Raw genomic sequence first — 17011 nt, 5'->3', positions numbered from 1 at the left:
CAGGATGCCCTTGAGTCCATCATCCAAGTCGTTGATAAAGATGTTGAATAAGACCGGGCCCAAGACAGAACCCTGTGGCACCCCACTAGTCACTCTTCTCCAGGATGAAGAGGAACCATTGATGAGCACCCTTTGGGTTCGGTCAGTCAGCCAGTTACAAATCCACTGAGTGGTAGCATAGTCAAGACCGCATTTTACCAGCTTCTTTACAAGAATATCATGGGGCACCTTGTCAAATGCCTTGCTGAAATCAAGGTAGGCTACATCCACTGCGTTCCCTCCATCTACCAGGCTTGTAATTCCGTCAAAAAACAAGATCAGGTTAGTTTGACATGACTTATTTTTCAGAAATCCATGCTGACTATTGGTGATCACAGCATTCCTTTCTAGGTGCTCACAGACTGTTTGCTTAATGATCTGCTCCAGAATCTTCCCTGGTATTGATGTCAGACTGACTGGGCGGTAATTATTTGGGTCCTCTCTTTTCCCCTTTTTGAAAATAGGGACAACATTTGCCCTCCTCCAGTCTGCCAGGACTTCGCCTGTTCTCCAGGAATTCTCAAAGATGACTGCCAGTGGTTCTGAGATCACATCTGCCAGTTCTTTTAATACTCTTGGATGCAGTTCATCTGGCCGTGGAGACTTGAATACATCTAAACTAGCCAAGTATTCTTGTACTATCTCCTTAGTTATTCTGGGCTGTGTTTCCTCTGCTGAATCATTTGCTCCAAATTCTTCAGGTCGGGCATTGTTTTCTTTATCGGAGAAGACTGAGGCAAAGAAGGCATTGAGGAGTTCAGCCCTTTCTGTGTCCCCTGTTTGCATTTCTCCTCTGAGTGACCCCACTGTTTCTTTGTTCTTCCTTTTGCTACGAACATACCCATAAAAGCCTTTTTTGTTGCTTTTAACCTCTCTAGCAAGCCTGAGTTCATTCTGTGCTTTAGCTTTTCTGACTTTGTGTCTACACGTGCTGGCTATTTGTTTGAAATCCTCTTTGGTGGTTTCCCCCCTTTTCCATTTTTTGTACACATCCTTTTTTAATCTTAACTCAGTTAAAAGTTCTTTAGATAGCCACCCTGGCTTCTTTAGGCACCTTCCATGTTTCCGTCTCATTGGTATTGCCTGACATTGTGCTTTTACTATCTCCCTCTTGACAAACTCCCAGCCATCATGAACTCCCTTTCCTTTTAGTATTACTGTCCATGGGATCTCACCCAGCACTTCCCTAAGTTTTATGAAGTCGGCTTTCTTAAAGTCAAGAAATTGAGTCCTAGTATGCTTGGCTGCTCCTTTCCGCTGTATAGTAAACTTCAGAAGAGCATGATCACTCGCGCCTAATGATCCTCCCACTTCTACCCCACTAACCAGGTCATCAACATTGGTTAGGACCAGATCTAAAATGGCTGTTCCTCTTGTTGCTTCTCCCACTTTCTGGACAATGAAGTTGTCTGCAAGGCCAGTGAGGAATCTGTTTGACCTTATGCTCTTGGCTGAGTTTGACATCCAACAAATATCCGGGTAATTGAAGTCCCCCATTACTACTATCTCCCTTCCTTTTGCATGCTTGGCCATCTGTTCCAGGAAGGCATCATCTATGTCCTCCGTTTGGCTTGGGGATCTATAGTAAACTCCCACAATGAGGTCACTGTTATTCTTCTCTCCCTTAATTTTGACCCAAATGCTCTCACTTTGGCTTTGAGGTTCTAAATCTTGGATCTCTTCACAGGTATACACATCCCTGACATATAATGCCACACCTCCTCCTTTCTTGTCTGGTCTGTTTCTCTGAAATAGAGTGTATCCCTCCATTATTACATTCCAATCGTGGGACTTATCCCACCAGGTTTCAGTGATGCCTATTATGTCATATTTTGTTTGTTGTACCAAGAGCTCAAGCTCATCTTGTTTATTTCCCATGCTTTGCGCATTAGTGTACAGACATTGAAGTCCATTAATCATTCCCCCGTGTCTCTTATTTAAGGATTTTTTCCTCCCACCACTAGGTCTGCGTGCTGTTTGCTCCATTTGGTCTATGACATTTGGATGATCATCTTCATCAATTGATAGACTCCTACCTTCAGGAGCACTGTCTCCCTCCCCCACATTAGTCAGTTTAAAGCCCTCCTGATGAGGTTTCTGAGATTTTTGGCAAAAACATTTCTCCCAACCGTTGTGAGGTGCAGCCCATCGCTTGCCAGAAGTCCATCTTCAAGAAACTGCAGTCCGTGATCTAAGAATCCAAACCGTTCCTGTTTACACCATTTGCGAAGCCAGCTGTTCACTTCCACTATTTTCCCCTCTCTCCCTGGGCCACGTCGTTCAACTGGGAGGACAGATGAGATGACAATTTGTGCATTTAATTGCTTCAATTTCCTGCCCAGAGCCTCGTAGTCTCTTTTGATCTTCTGGAGGCTATTGCTTGCACTGTCATTGGTTCCCACATAAACCAAGAGGAAGGGGTATTTGTCAGTGGGTTTTATGATTCCTTGCAGTCGTTCAGTTACATCTTGGATCTTAGCCCCGGGGAGACAGCACACTTCCCGAGACATCTTGTCAGGCCCACAGATCACTGCTTCTGTTCCCCTCAGTAGGGAATCCCCTATCACCACTACACGCCTCCTCTTAGGTTTGGTCGGGGTTCTTCCGTGAGCTGTCCGTTCCAAGGTCGCCTGCACATTCCCTGAGGACTGACTTTGCTGCTGGTCTTCATATACCTGATCGACTGTAATGAGGGAGAGATCCTCAAATGGAGTCTGCTCTTCGTCTTCCATGCTAGGGGAGAAGACCTCAAAGCGATTTTGTATTTCTAAACAATCAGAGCGAACCCTGGGCCTCCTACTTCTTTGAGTCACGTTTCTCCATATATCTGGCTCCATAGTTAGTGCATTTTCTGTCCTGCCTCTATACAATGGCTCAGGGAAATAAAAAGGGTGTGTGTGGGTGTGTGGGCAGGATAACAATAAAACCAGACTACCAACTCAGAATATCAAACAAAATATACAGTGTATTTCAGATATTAAAATGGCACACCAGGCCTGATGCATGCTGCTTATTCAACAGTGGCTTAAAGAGGAGAGCAGAAGTTCTGTTTTGTCCTACAGATGCCTTTTGGATGGACTGTAAGCCACCTTCTAACGTTTGGTTAGCATGTCACAGCTCAGAGCAAGTGCTGCATTATTAGATGATGCCCGAATGAGTTCTATTTTCAGCCATTATTCAGTTGTCCTACAGAACCCACTGAGGAGTCATCAGGCCCTTTTTTTGGGATGGTCCACAGCTGCCCTATTTCCACAGGAGCTTGCACGGAGTGGCCAAAATGACAGCATTTCCTTCCCATCGCTCATCCTTCCTATCACACAGACCATTTACTCAAGCAGCATGTTAGCGGGATGAGTTTTGACCCTAAGTAAATATCCTCTTGAAAGTCGTTTTAGTTGGTGCCAATGAACCAAACTGCTCATTAATTGGAGCGATGTCCCGTAATGCTCCATTTGTAGCAGCAATTCAAAATCCATCATATGTGGGCTTTGTTTGCCTCCATTCCATTAAGCTGTCATGGGATGCTTCTGGTTTTGTGGCATTTCATTTTGCAAAGCTCTTCAGGGTCAAAAACCCAGGTGCACACAGCTGTCCTTTATAATTGTGTTTTCAATGACACACATTAGGTTTTTCCCCTCCCCCCCTTTTTGGCTCAACACTTCAACAATACCAGCATTTTAATGGCCCCAGGAGAGCTCTGAAATTAACATTCCTTTAAGGTAAATGAGGAAGTTCACTTACAGTATCTGGTGCTCAAATTTCCGATACCTCCTGTGCCTACTAGGTGGAGGATGAACCTCAAATAGTATATACAGCTACGCTTGAGCCCCTTCCACCCTTTAGTCTTTCATTAAGCACCAAGCCTCAGGTTATAGGATGGGTAATTGTTGGCATGAACTGTCACCTTCATAACTATACTCACAGTGCAATTTATTCCGGAGTAAGTCACATTGTGTCCAATTTACTCCCAGGTAAATGTAGATAGTTGCAATACGCAAATGGTGGCCTCCAGACCTTCTTGAACTCCAGCTTCCATCAGCCTCTGCCTCCATGAGTCTTGGATAACGGGAGTTATAGTCCATCAATATCTGGAGGGTGTGGCACACGTCCGATCTACTCTAGCCTGTCACTTTAAGATCAGCAAATCACTGTGGTCATCCATCTTGTTAAGCATGCCTTCCCTTCAATACACAAGCTGAGAAAAGGGTTCATCTTGGCAGATAGGTAGAGAAATATGGCAGCAATTGCCAGCCCAGCTTCCAACTCCCAAGAATGGTGGATGGAAAGGTCTGTTTGTATGTGTAGAAACCAGACTTTTGCCTGGTTGGATTGTAGTCTACTGTACAAAAATAGAAGCTGCAATCCTTTGCACTGCCCAACTTTGCCTCCGGTCTCAACTCCCTTATCTACTGCTACCTTAACATGCAGCCCCTGGAGGGTTTCCCACAAAGGACTGGAAAAGTTACCCTCCCCTAAGTTAAAGTGATGCATCACCTGAGCTCTCCTGCTGCTGTCCAGCGGCGTAGCTGGCCGCTTAAGCGTGCCGGGGGGAGGGGTGCTCCCCTCCAGGGGTGGGGCGGTGCACTTGCGGGGCAGGGCATGCTAGAATCCCAGTGCCTGAGCCCCATTCCGCTCCAGCACCCTGTAGGTCTACATTGCTTTTTTGAGCAGTGTGTAGCCTGCAGCTGGTCTGTCTGCTGCCTCCCTTTCAGCTGTAGAAGGGGCAGGCAGACGCAAGCCCCACACTGCCCTTTTGGGCAGCGCAGAGCCTGCAGGCGCCCAAGCCACCACATCACTCCCAGGAGAGATGCATGGCTCAGGCACGGTAAGTGCTGCCCCCTGCGGTGTGGCACCCAGTGCCCCCTGCCCCCGAGCTACGCCTCTACTGCTGCCAAATGTTAAAGTGATTGCATCACAGCTTCTAAAATGTTTTACCTATCAAACAAAATGGAAGCCACAGACAAATCTCCAATGTCCACCCCACTTGCCCGGGGACTACAAAGTGTTTTCAATGATAGGCTGCAATACAGATCTGGTGGAGCACATTCAATAGTGACTCATAAAGATTCCCAGCCATCCCACACAATCTATTAAAATGTCCTCAGAAAGAAAGGTCTGGGTTGTATAAACTTTGGCCTTTCGGTGTCTTAATCTTCTTCATGTTCTCATGTTGTTTTTGATTTGCCTGCAAATGTGTCTAAAGGCTGCTGTAGAGAATTGTGATTCCTTTAAAAAAAATCTTATCTCCTATCTATCATGTGCCTGTTATGGGGATAAATGGAGACTGCTTTTATGGCAAGGAGCCCAAAGCATTATTTCCCTCCCTATTCTTTTGGTGCACAGGCTCACAGTGGCAAAGTCTAAACTCACAGGCTCTGAATATAAATGCTATCTTGCTATGCATGCCACCTCGTATCTCTTAGAACCCACCCTATCCCAGAGGAAGGAGGAAGTGCACACAAATGAGCATCCATATTCTCTGATTTAGCAATATCCTTGTCCTTTTCCCCATTCACTTTGATTGGATATAGGAATATCAGAAGTTTTAGGAGTGCAATCAGCCTCTTTTTACTACTACAAAATATTAACCCTCTGGTATCTGAATCAAAGTGCAAAAGGTAGAACCAGAACCAGACTCCCCCTCCCCCTAAATACAAGTCAAATACATTTTATTAATAATCCCTCTCCATATAGAAATCAGCCCAGTGCCCAAGCATTGTTACTCTGGGCCCAGTATAGACTGGTAGCAGACCCCCTTTCTTCTAACACCACCCATTAAAGGCCTTGTTTATTTGGAAAAACTGGAAGGCTAATGTAGGGGAAACCTACTGTGGAAGACTTTTGTCTTTTGAGGAGGTAGGTTGACTGGTTTGTATGATTCTTCTTCCCTGCTTATTGGCACCTCTGGGACCCACAAGGGATTTTGGTTGGCTTTAATGATTTACTCTTTGTGCTCCAGGGTAAGTAGCAGCAGGATGTGGGCCAGCTGTAGGCTAAGTAATACAGTTGCAGAGTTGATTAACTATGCTGGCCCCCTAGTTTAACAGGTGGGAGGAATTTAGATATTAGGCCAGCCAGCAGGTGGTCACTAAGTATCTAGAATATATAAATGTCTTAGATGGGGCCTGGCCCCTGGAACTTTGACTTAGGTCCTGATCAGAAGGGTGCTGGCTAGCTGGAGGGTCTCTGTCATTGGGCTTCTGATAACAGAGTGAGAAAGTAGTTTTATTTCGCTCATGCTGTGTTATTAAGCAGTGAACTTCCTTCCACATGTGTTGTTATTGCCAATGGATCCAAAAGAACTCTTGCATTTGGCAAAACAGTTTATCAGTGCGTCTAGGATCTTTAGGTACTTCTACTTATGTTTCTGATTGCCTAATCTGTGTTTTACACACACACACACACACACACACACACACACACTCAAGCAATCTCTTAAAGACTGGGATCTAGCATCAGTTATTCCATGCATTCTGAAGACCAGACTTCTAACTACTATGCTCCCATATATTTGGGGCTCTGTAAAGCTGTCAGGGTCCAGCCTTGCCCAGACCTTGGACCCAAGGTTCTTTCAGATGAGCAGCAAGTAGAGGAGGAGGCTGCAGGAGCCCTGCACATTGACAACAACCTCGGGGAGCCAGCAGGTTTGAATATCCCTGCTCCTCTTCTGGTTCCTGTATCAGCTCCCTGGGCCACAGCAGCCAGGGAAACAAGAAGCCAAGTAAGCATTTTAGAGTCATTGCCAAAGCTAATTGTATGTGAGGCTACTTGGGAGGGGGGAAATCAAGGAAATGCCTGCTCAGATCAGGGCCTAACCCAAGAGCCAGGTGATGGAGCCTCGAGCTTCTATATCAGCTCCCAGTATGAGCTGATTTGTTGCTGAAGTAACAACAGTCATCCGGGCTCCAGCTTTACTGACCTGGACAGATGGACAAAATCCTATCAGTAGAACTGTCCCTGTGTTCTTAATGCCCCTAATTTCATTGATTGTTGTTCCTCCTGCTGCCACTAAAATGCCACTCCCTCTTGGTTCCTCCTATCTCTGCACAGGGCATATGAGCAACAGGTCAAGAACTCCAGGACTTGTAGTTCTTGAGAGAGCTGGCGGCTCACCATCCAGAAGGTTGTTTGCTCTGCCTGACTCTGGCAGACCTCAGAACAGAGAAACACCACTCATAGGTATGAGGTAATAAGATCGTGTAAACAGCCTAAAGCATGATCCACAGCAGGGGTGGGAAACGGCATGCAGTCACTGGGCCATATCCTTACTCACCCTGTCCCCTGCAGGCTAAATTTGATGAGAGGGTAAGGCTGCCCATCTGTCAATCACATGCCATCATAATGATGTCAGGTGACTCACTTTTAAGTACCTTGTATGACGCTATAAAAGCCCTGATAGAATCAACAAATTGGAAGGCAGGGGGAAGCGCAGAAAGGGATGTCTACTGGTATGAATGATAAGGACTGAGGTTGTTCCTGAAACAAACATTCAGATATGCATGTGGACCACGCCAGTCTCATTTGAAGGGGGAAATGTGGATTAACAGCTAAAGAATACTCAGGGGTGGACCTGTCTGAAGTCAGCCCGCCCCTGCAGTATGGCAGCATGTCACATGGCAGGTGAAAGGATTTTGTTCATTCCCAGTGGAAAAGCAAAACATGTAAGCCTGATAGACACTGTCACTTTTAAGAAATGCTATGAAAAAGTGGAGCTTGTAAACTTGCATTGCATTTGCCTGAGCAGAATTACAGCAGCTGGTTTTCCGCAGAGACCTATTTTATGCAGACTTGAAAACCTTATTGTTGCTGTGATTTTGTAAAGTCTTTTGAATGCATTGAGGCAAATCCCAAATAATACTATTGCTGTAAGAAACAGAAATTGAGTCACTTTGATTTTGTTGTTCATACAGTATTGAGCTTGGGACTGTTAGCCAAGGTTGCATATGCAGGTAGTGGCACAACTGTGGCACTCTGTCAATTATTTTCCATTGGGGGTGCACCCTCATATTTAAAAACTGATATTCTTTCAAATTCAGGTCATTTCTCCCAAATGGGGAAGGATATGAATTTTAATTAGGCTTAAGCCACCCTACTTAAGAGGAAATGATAATTTAAAGACTAGTTCAATTTAGGCTCTGTTGGAACTTGAAATTCAATAATTAACGAAAACCTGAATGGATATGTAAAGACTGTATTATTTTAATATTTATTGAATTTATATACCACCCTAAACCCACAGGTCTCTGGGCGGTTCACAGAATAAAATCAGAATATAAAACCACAAAACACATAATCAAAATAAAAACAACAACCCAATCCCCCCCCCCCCATTTTAAAAGGGCATAGGATGTCAATCAAATCAACCAAAGGCCTGGTTAAAAAGGAACGTTTTTGCCTGGCACCTTAAGTGTATAATGAAGGCGCCGGGCAAACTTCCCTGGGGAGAGCATTCCACAGACGGGGAGCCACTGCAGAGAAGGCCCGTTCTCGTGTTGCCCCCCTCTGGACTTCTCGAGGAGGCACACAAAGGAGGGCCTCAGAAGATGATCTCAGGGTTTGGGTAGTTTCATGTGGAAAGAGGTGGTCCTTGAGGTATTGTGGTTCTGAGCCATTTGTGGCTTTATAGGTCAAAATCAGCACTTTTAATTGGGCCCAGAAACTAATTGGCAGCCAGTGCAGTTGGACCAGGATTGGTGTAATATGTTCAAACTGTCTGGTTCCGGTGAGCAACCTGGCCACTAAATTCTGCACTAGCTGAAGCTTCCAAACCATCTTCAGAGGCAGCCCTATGTATAACACATTGCAGTTGAGGTTACCAGAGCATAAACAACAGTAGTTAGACTGTAAGCAAAGGTAGAGATATGCTAGCTGCATTTTGGCAGTTGATTGAAGCTACTGCCATATATTAGTAAAATAATTTCCCCATGAACAAGGATGCAAAAAACAACCACACATGAAACATTAGCTTTTCTTCAATTTCCCTGTCTTACTTTAGATCCAAAAGGAGCACTAATCTTTTCAGTGCTCATTTTGGAACTCACTGGCTAGTTTGCTGCTTACAACACACCTAAGTAAAAAAATATGGAATACTTATTACAGCCTCATGATTTCGCCGCCCTGCCCATTACCCATGTATCACAGTAGTTACAAATATTGCTAATAACTGCTGAGATGCTTGATGCTATCAACACTTCTGTCAAGAGAACAAAACTGCAGGCATACCATTAGTTGCAACTGCTATCATAAAAATGGTTGGGTATATGAGATATCAGAAAGTTAGTTCTTTCAGTGACAGGAGCCTGAGTAGGAAATGACATATTCCACAGAACCAATTTTTTGGCAGGTCTTAAAAGTTTCTTCCTTGGGAAAACAATATTTGATCTTTCTAAATAACGGTAGTAATTTGTCAAAAGAAGGAGAGGTGTGTGCTACACAGAATGGCCTGCTTTCTAGGAAAGAAGGACAAATTATGCATTTGCATGGAGGAAATGAGTTTTTCTGAAATGTCTTCTAGGCTGATAGAAGCGGGGAATGCTTCCTTTACAGGTAAAAATATGGAAATTAGAAATAGAATAGCTGGATAGTTATTAAAGCATTTCTTTCTAACAGGGAATTTGTCATGAAGCTTTTAGAAATCGTTTCTGAAGTATTTGTCTCATCTCAATATTAGGGCTGTTGTTTTTCAAATAATGCAGTCTTTGATAAGCACTGTGTGAGGAGAATCACACTGAATTTTACCCTTGTGCTCCCACACTGAACCAAAAGCTGTACTATGCTGGGGCAAAGACAAAAGCAATGGGCGGGGGGGGGGGGAGAATGACCATGTGACAGAGGAGTGGCCAGCTTACAGTGCAATCCTAACCATGTCTACTCAGAAGCAAGTCCTATTGAATTCAGTGGGGTATACTCCCAGTTAAGTGGGGTTAGGATTGAACCTCTGTTCAGTATCCTATCTGCCATCCTAGGATCAGTGATTGGCCCTTGCGCTTGTACACTGTGGGACACCCAAACATACTACTATGGGCCAGTGTCACCCTCGCAGAGGAACCCAAACAGGCAAGCTGGAGGATGCTGATGCCTGTATGAATACCTCATCGTAGCAACCACAAGTTCCAACAGGTGTCTCAAACTTCAAGTTGCATAGTAAAAGTCTATTCATTTTGGCTCATAGACCTGTGAAACTGTAGATTCACAAGTAGCAAGCGGGCGCAAAGTACTTGATTAGGGGCAATAGTTACAAAAGAATAACCACAAAGGGGACTTTTTGAACAAACAACACCAGAGGCCAAGAAGCACAAACCCTATGAGGAATCTCAACCTGGTAGCTGCAACAGAAGGTGAAAGGAGATAAGCAATAGAGAGAGGTCCACCATGAAGGTAAACCAACTCACACTCCCCCCCCCCTCCCAGAATAGACTACAGCCCAGTGGGGGGGGAGGGCTTTGGTGGGGGACAGTTTGAATTAGAATCTGGCAGGTGATCCAGTCACCCCCTGCAGCCAGTTGGGAAGGAGGAGGGGGCCACCTCCATTCCTGAGGAACTGTGCCAGGCTGCAACTGTTGCCCACCCTAAATGGGGTAAGCAGTTTTTTTTGCCCACTGTTTTATGCTGTGTTATATCAGAGAATTGAAGGTGGCATAAAAGAGGCATTGCTACCTGTGGTATGCACAATCATCCCACTATCATTTTGGAGCAACAAGGTTTGTATAGTTACAGGTAGGTAGCCGTGTTGGTCTGCCATAGTCGAAACAAAATAAAATAAATAAAAATATATATTAAAAAATTCCTTCCAGTAGCACCTTAGAGACCAACTAAGTTAGTTATTGGTATGAGCTTTCATGTGCATATCTGAAGAAGTGTGCATGCACATGAAAGCTCATACCAATAACTAACTGAGTTGGTCTCTAAGGTGCTACTGGAAAGATTTTTTAATTTTTTAATTTTTGTTTTATTTTGTTTCAAGGTTGTATAGTGCAGAGTTGTCAACCTGGTCCTTACTTCCCACTAGTGGGTGTTTCAGGGTTCTAGGTGGGTGGTAGGGGGTTCTATGGCACAAGCTGAATCCTCCTTCCATCGAGCACTGGTGGGTGGCAAGGAAATTTTACCATCAAGAAAGATGCATTAGTGGGCGGTAGGTATAAAAAGGTTGACTACCCCTGGTATAGTGATTCTAAAACCTGCAGACTCATTTGTCTAGAATGGACATGAAAGAAATACGTGTCTGCAGTATAAAAAATGGTGACGCCAGTGTCTTGCCATTTCAGCTCTCAACGTTTTTAGCCTTTGGTGAAGCATTGAAATACTAAATCTGCTAAACAATTTGGTAACGTGTGTGTATGTTACTTTAGGGTTGTTTTAGGATTGGAGCAGCAATATGGCATGCTGCTATGAAAATGAGCGCATGAGTCACTTTCATTATAGTAAAATGAGAAAAGAAGATTGACAGGCATCAGAACATGCAGTCCTCTGCAGTTCCACATTAGCTAACAGCATTCATGGCTGGACAAACATTAAAAGGCCATAAAAGTACTTTGCCTATTTATATGCTTATACCATCTGTTACATATTCAAATAAAGTGTAGTGTTACCTCCAAGATAATTAGATTTTCAGGTAGCATAACAGTTCTAAAGGCAGATTCATAATATTAATTGATGTCTACTAATTAACCCTTAGGATAAGCCAATCCTCCTCCTTGTTCTTTTCGCACATCCCTGCATAATGAGTGTTTACTTTTTCTACTCTTCTACAAAGAGTATTTCTAGATGGAAGAGCAATATTCTAATGCATTTTCATACTCGTAAGACAATTCCTATTTAATCAGCCTGAAAATGAAAGCATAGCTTTAATTTCAGATTCAAAGATCTTTCAAATATGCTAACTGAAAAGTTGGGGACACACCCTATTGGAAGTAGTGATTGTGAAATGATTAAAAGAAATGCCCTGATCTGTTCTCAATCACCTCTTAACAATACCTTTAGAGGCATCTTAGTCTCTTCCTGAGCTTGTTCAGCGACATCAGATGATCTAATCCATGTCCAAAGTCCGTTTTGGGGGCCTAATCTGGCCGCCTGTTGGTCGATTTAATCTGGCCCCCATAAAAATGGCTCAACAACTTCAATCCTAAATCTGGCCCAATTGCCTTCTAAACCCATCCCGCGGACGGTCCGGGAATCAGTGTGTTTTTACATGAGTAGAACATGTCCTTTAATTTAAAATGCATCTCTGGGTTATTTGTGGGGCATAGGAATTCGTTCATTCCCCCCCAAAAAATAGTCTGGCCCCCCCACAAGGTCTGAGGGACAGTGGACCGGCCCCCTGCTGACAAAGTTTGCTGACCCTTGTCTAAGCCACATCTCTGGTTTCTTCCCACGCCAAGGGCAGAGCTAGTGCAAAAGGGTACAATAGTGTGGTCTCCTGCCTTATCATGTGGCTTCAGACTTCCCATCTTCTCAAATAGCACTGGGTGGAGTCATGCTGCAGCATCTTCCACACTGTTAAAGGTGACATCAGAAGAAGCTGTACTGGCCATTGGTCTTTTAGAATTCACATGGGATTATCATGGACTGTTCCTCTTGGATATTGTGTGCGGCTAATGGGTCCAGCTTTTTTCTTTCTCTACACACATGGATGTATAGATATACAAACTCAAGATAGCAACTTGTGTATCTGACAGAGCTGGCTCTGGTCTATATAAGCTTATGCCACAATGAACAATTAGCCTTTAAGGCACCGCAAATTGTTATAACTTTAGGACTGTTTACTGTAAATATTCTTCCTCCTTTTCAAATGGATGTTGGCAAAGCAGAACAGAAAGAATGGGTAGCTTTATTATATACATTATGCTGTTGACATTTAAGGGCAGTATCCAATCAAAGTGAAGCACATTTGTACTATTGAGCATGGGTCCTTCTCTCCCCTCCTTAACTGTAGATTAAGTCTCTATTGTATACAGAGGCCTATTAGAAGGAAATAATTTTTTTTACTTTATTTTATTACATTTACAAATGAGAGATCTGCTTTGCCATATGAGATACACTAGAACTCGAGTCCTCTAAGTCATTTTCTGTTTTTAGACCTTACACTTTGAGCATGATATTTTCTTACAACGCAACGTCTTTGCTCAATGGCCTTTTCACTCATACACATGAGCTTGTTGTGTGTACAGTTAATGTTAATATCCCTTGAAGGAGACCCTTCCACCTCCTTCTCTGGCACTGAGGCTGAGTTGGTGTGCCAGTGATAGAAGGTGATGCGTGATTGGACTTGTGTCCTGGCTTTTGCTAAAATGACCAATTATTGGCTGCTCTTCAGAAAGCAGCAAGTCTTGATAGCTGTTTGCACTGATTAGAGGGAGCAGCTGTTTTCTCTGGCTTAGTTAGCCCAGCTTTTAAAGGCAGCCCTTTCGTCTCTCTGCTTGGGTTAACTGGACATCTTCTATGCTATGGCTAAAAACAACAAACAAAAGTGCCGCAAGATGGGTGGGGTATAAATAATAAATTATTATTAAGGCTAACACATTTATTTTGGCATGAGCATTCACAGGCAAGATCTTCCTTCATCACATGGATGTGTCATGAAGCACGCATCAAAAGAAACAATCTCCTGTCCATGATGACAGCTTGTGCCAAAGTGCATTTGCTAGCACCATACAGTATGTCACACAGGAGGTCCATGATCAGATTTCATAATTTCTGTCTTTATAAGATTAAAGGCAACCATGTTAAAGTGGGTCTACAGTATTGGAGGAAGGGGTGCTTAGTCTTAAATCACACTGCTGAAAAAAGGGTGAGAGGCAGCCCTGCTTTTATCCCTGGGAAGTGGACCAGCTCTGCTCCCTGGAATGAGCCCACCCTTGAGCCCGCCTACCATTGATCAATCCAGCAGGTGAGCCAGATTCAACTTTCCAGCTGGAGGAGAGGGATATCTCCTACCAGCTGAATGATCCGAAGTTGCAGCTGCCATGGCAGACCATTCTACAACGCCACACTACTAATTAAGGTAAGCAGTATTGCCAAGGGTAGCTTTCTGCTGAAGAAGAGATTGTTGGAGACTTACAGAGTTTTTGTGACATTTGGGTTTATATGTGGATAGGTTGAGCATTGGTGGTGACAGCTTAAGCACTTCTTCAAGCAGCACATCCACTGCCCCTCATCAGAGCCACTGAAGGTCACCCCCCACATTTTTCAGTTTACACTGTATCACTGAGACCAGGGTGGATAGAGGGGATGCTGCTACAAACTTCCCCAGATGTGTCTACCAACACTATTGGTGCAGCTTCTGCATGATTAAGAAGGCTCTCGTATCTCTTTTGGGAGTGTGCTTATTTTGGCTTTGCTCTGAGCAATGGCTGTAGTACTATTGTAGGGAACCAGAGGAACCAGTTCAAACTAAGTATGCTCCCATCAGGAGAAACCCTGGTGGCTCCTGCCAAATAACCTTTCCACAGGCAGTAGCTGCTGCATTGGCAAATTTCCCTGAAACGATCTATTTGCATAATTGGCCATGCAAGTGCAAGCCTAATAAGTCCCCCAAACCTCTACCATTGTCTAATGCAAGCAGATACTCATGGTAAAGACCAAATTATCCAGCTGGAAAAGCTTGTCAGAATAAAAAGCTCTTCAACTGTTTCCAGAAAGTGAAGATAGCTTGCGGTTTTCCTCCCAGATCAATCAGGACCCTCATGAGAAGCACCAGCTAATGTTAACCCAAATTAAGCATATTCTATTTTTGAAACTTGATTGTGAAGGTTTTTAAAACCCAGGGTGGTGAGCAGGCTTGGCTTCACAGCCACCCCATCTGCACCTGAGCCTGATGATCTCTTGATGAGAGAGTACCCTCTTATCAGTGTCCATGCATTTGAGTGGACCAGCCACCTGCTTCTCATTTGCTGGGAGAGAAATCCTGGATTCAGCAGTTCATGACAATACTCAAGGGACTTTTTCTCTTTGTCCACCCTTCCTTGGGCCAGGTAAATATTGCCTTATCCTTATCTTTACTTTTGTCATTTCCCTAACCTCAGGGTCTCTCAGGAGTGTGTTTCCACAACCATAAAGGCAGCTGCAGTGGAACCTTCTCTGGAGGAATCTTTTGTCTCCCTATGAATGCTGTCGCAGTCTGGGCATCTAAACTGTCTTCATATTAGCATCCAGCAGTTTCCTAGGTTTTGTTTGGGGGCTGGGTTTTTTTGTGTGTGGTTTTTGCATCATTTTGTGTAAAAGGATCCAGAGACCATCTGTCCTTCTCATTGCTGAAGCACTGGATCGGGGTGATGGTGGTGGAGAGGAACGCAAAGCATTTGGCAGCCACAGAGCTATCATTTGACGCAGTACTCTCTACTATAGTTGCTAATGGAAACCTGAGTTCATTGACACTGGCGGGACCTGCCTCCTCTGATGCTAAAAGCCTATTAATCTGTCAGGCAGCTGATATACCTGATAAACTATGCTTTAACGCACCTGCTACCAGGTGGTGGGGAGTCTGTTATGAGAATAATATATATATTCTTTGGTCATGCAGGAGTCTGAAAATGGCTTCCTATATTTGTACAACATCCTGGAGAGGTGAAATAAAACTGCCATGGCAAGCTATTGAGCACCGAGGCACACTGCAAACATCCAATTTAATCAGTTCCACTGGGACTTCATGGTTCCTGCTACATCAGTCTGTACTGGTGAACCTGCTGAGCATTTTATGGGCAAATCAGCATGATTCTCTCTCTTTTTTAATACGGCTTCCCATTCCTGCTCTTAATGGCAGCCATTGTAGTCCTAAAGATGGATGAAACGTGTTTGTATTCCAAGCAGAGTTCTGTGCAGAATGATAAGGTTGGCTATGCTACGGTGAACCTGCTATATCATCACAGGGTGGTTGCCCTTGTCCAAAAAAAGAAAAAAGATCTGAGCAATCAAAGGTTTCTCACAAAATCAAGCATTGCCTATTAATTAGATTGCCTAGTAAGTGTGCATACTGCAACTGAGTTTTCCCCCCTCGTGATGCTTACCTGAAGCCTGTCCTCTTCTGGTTTGAGGATTCTTGGGGATTCTCCAGATAGGGTAGTCCTGGAATAGCCTGTTGCAGGATTCTGAGAATGTTAATGTCAGTTTTAAAAGACATGATTCTAGTCCTCATGGTTATGAAGAAAAAGCATCAATGCAGAGCTTTTTTAGGCTCAGAAATTTGGAGGGCAGAGTATAGGTTCAACCTCAGTAAGCAAAATACAAGATATGCACTGTGCATTGGTTCTTTCTAGAGTCTGCTGTCTTCCCTTTCCCTACACATGAATTCAGATAAAAATTCACCCCAAAACCTTATCTCAACTGCTGGCTGAACATTTCACATTCTATAACACTCAGGTTTAGAATACATAAGAAAAATGTTTGCAAGTTGAGCGTATTTTAAACACACACACACACACACACACACACACACACACACACGACAATCTAAACTCCTTGTTTACGTTAAAAGAATGGAAAATTGGCTATTAATAGGTAAAAATTTAATGTTATATTATATTAAGATCAAGGATTGGGATTAAAAAGGAGGGAAAGGAATTGCTGGACAAACAAACTGAATTGGAATACAAAAGAGAGAGGTATGAGGAGGTCCAGAAAATAAGTAAATCCAAAAGTAGTGATGAAAGGATGGAAGTGTTTTTAACTGTTTTTTCTTTTTTTTTTTCTTTCTGTATTTTGTATACTGTATTTTTCTTTTTAATTTTAAATCTTCTTCTTATTGATGTGTCTCTTTTTATGCGAAACTTTAATAAATATCATTTAAAAACAAAAACAAAAACTCCTTGTTTACATTTCATCATGTGGCCAAGATACCCAAGGGCTTCACATTTTCTCAATATGTTGTGAGTAAAATGAATTCTATTTTTCCCTACTCCCAGGGTATAGTTTTAATCAACTACCTACTGGGTCGCATAACAGTTCAGCAGAGTGGAAAGCAGACAGAATCTCTCTGCTG

At 43.5% G+C, this 17011-nt stretch overlaps 1 long non-coding RNA gene across 1 annotated transcript in view; it reads left to right on the top strand.

Annotated features, from left to right (window-relative positions):
• Positions 1-17011, top strand: part of LOC308481467 — a 130645-nt gene that overhangs the window by 33231 nt on the left and 80403 nt on the right. The window contains exons 2-3 of the long non-coding RNA XR_013988693.1: positions 7090-7218; positions 13922-14038. This is a non-coding gene — a long non-coding RNA (uncharacterized lncRNA). The remainder of the gene's footprint in view (positions 1-7089; positions 7219-13921; positions 14039-17011) is intronic.

This window comes from Podarcis pityusensis (assembly GCF_964106645.2).
Source record: "Podarcis pityusensis genome assembly, chromosome: 1".
Lineage (NCBI taxonomy): Eukaryota > Metazoa > Chordata > Lepidosauria > Squamata > Lacertidae > Podarcis > Podarcis pityusensis.
The sequence above is the reverse complement of the archived record's forward strand: the minus strand, read 5'-3'. Positions and strand labels throughout refer to the sequence as shown.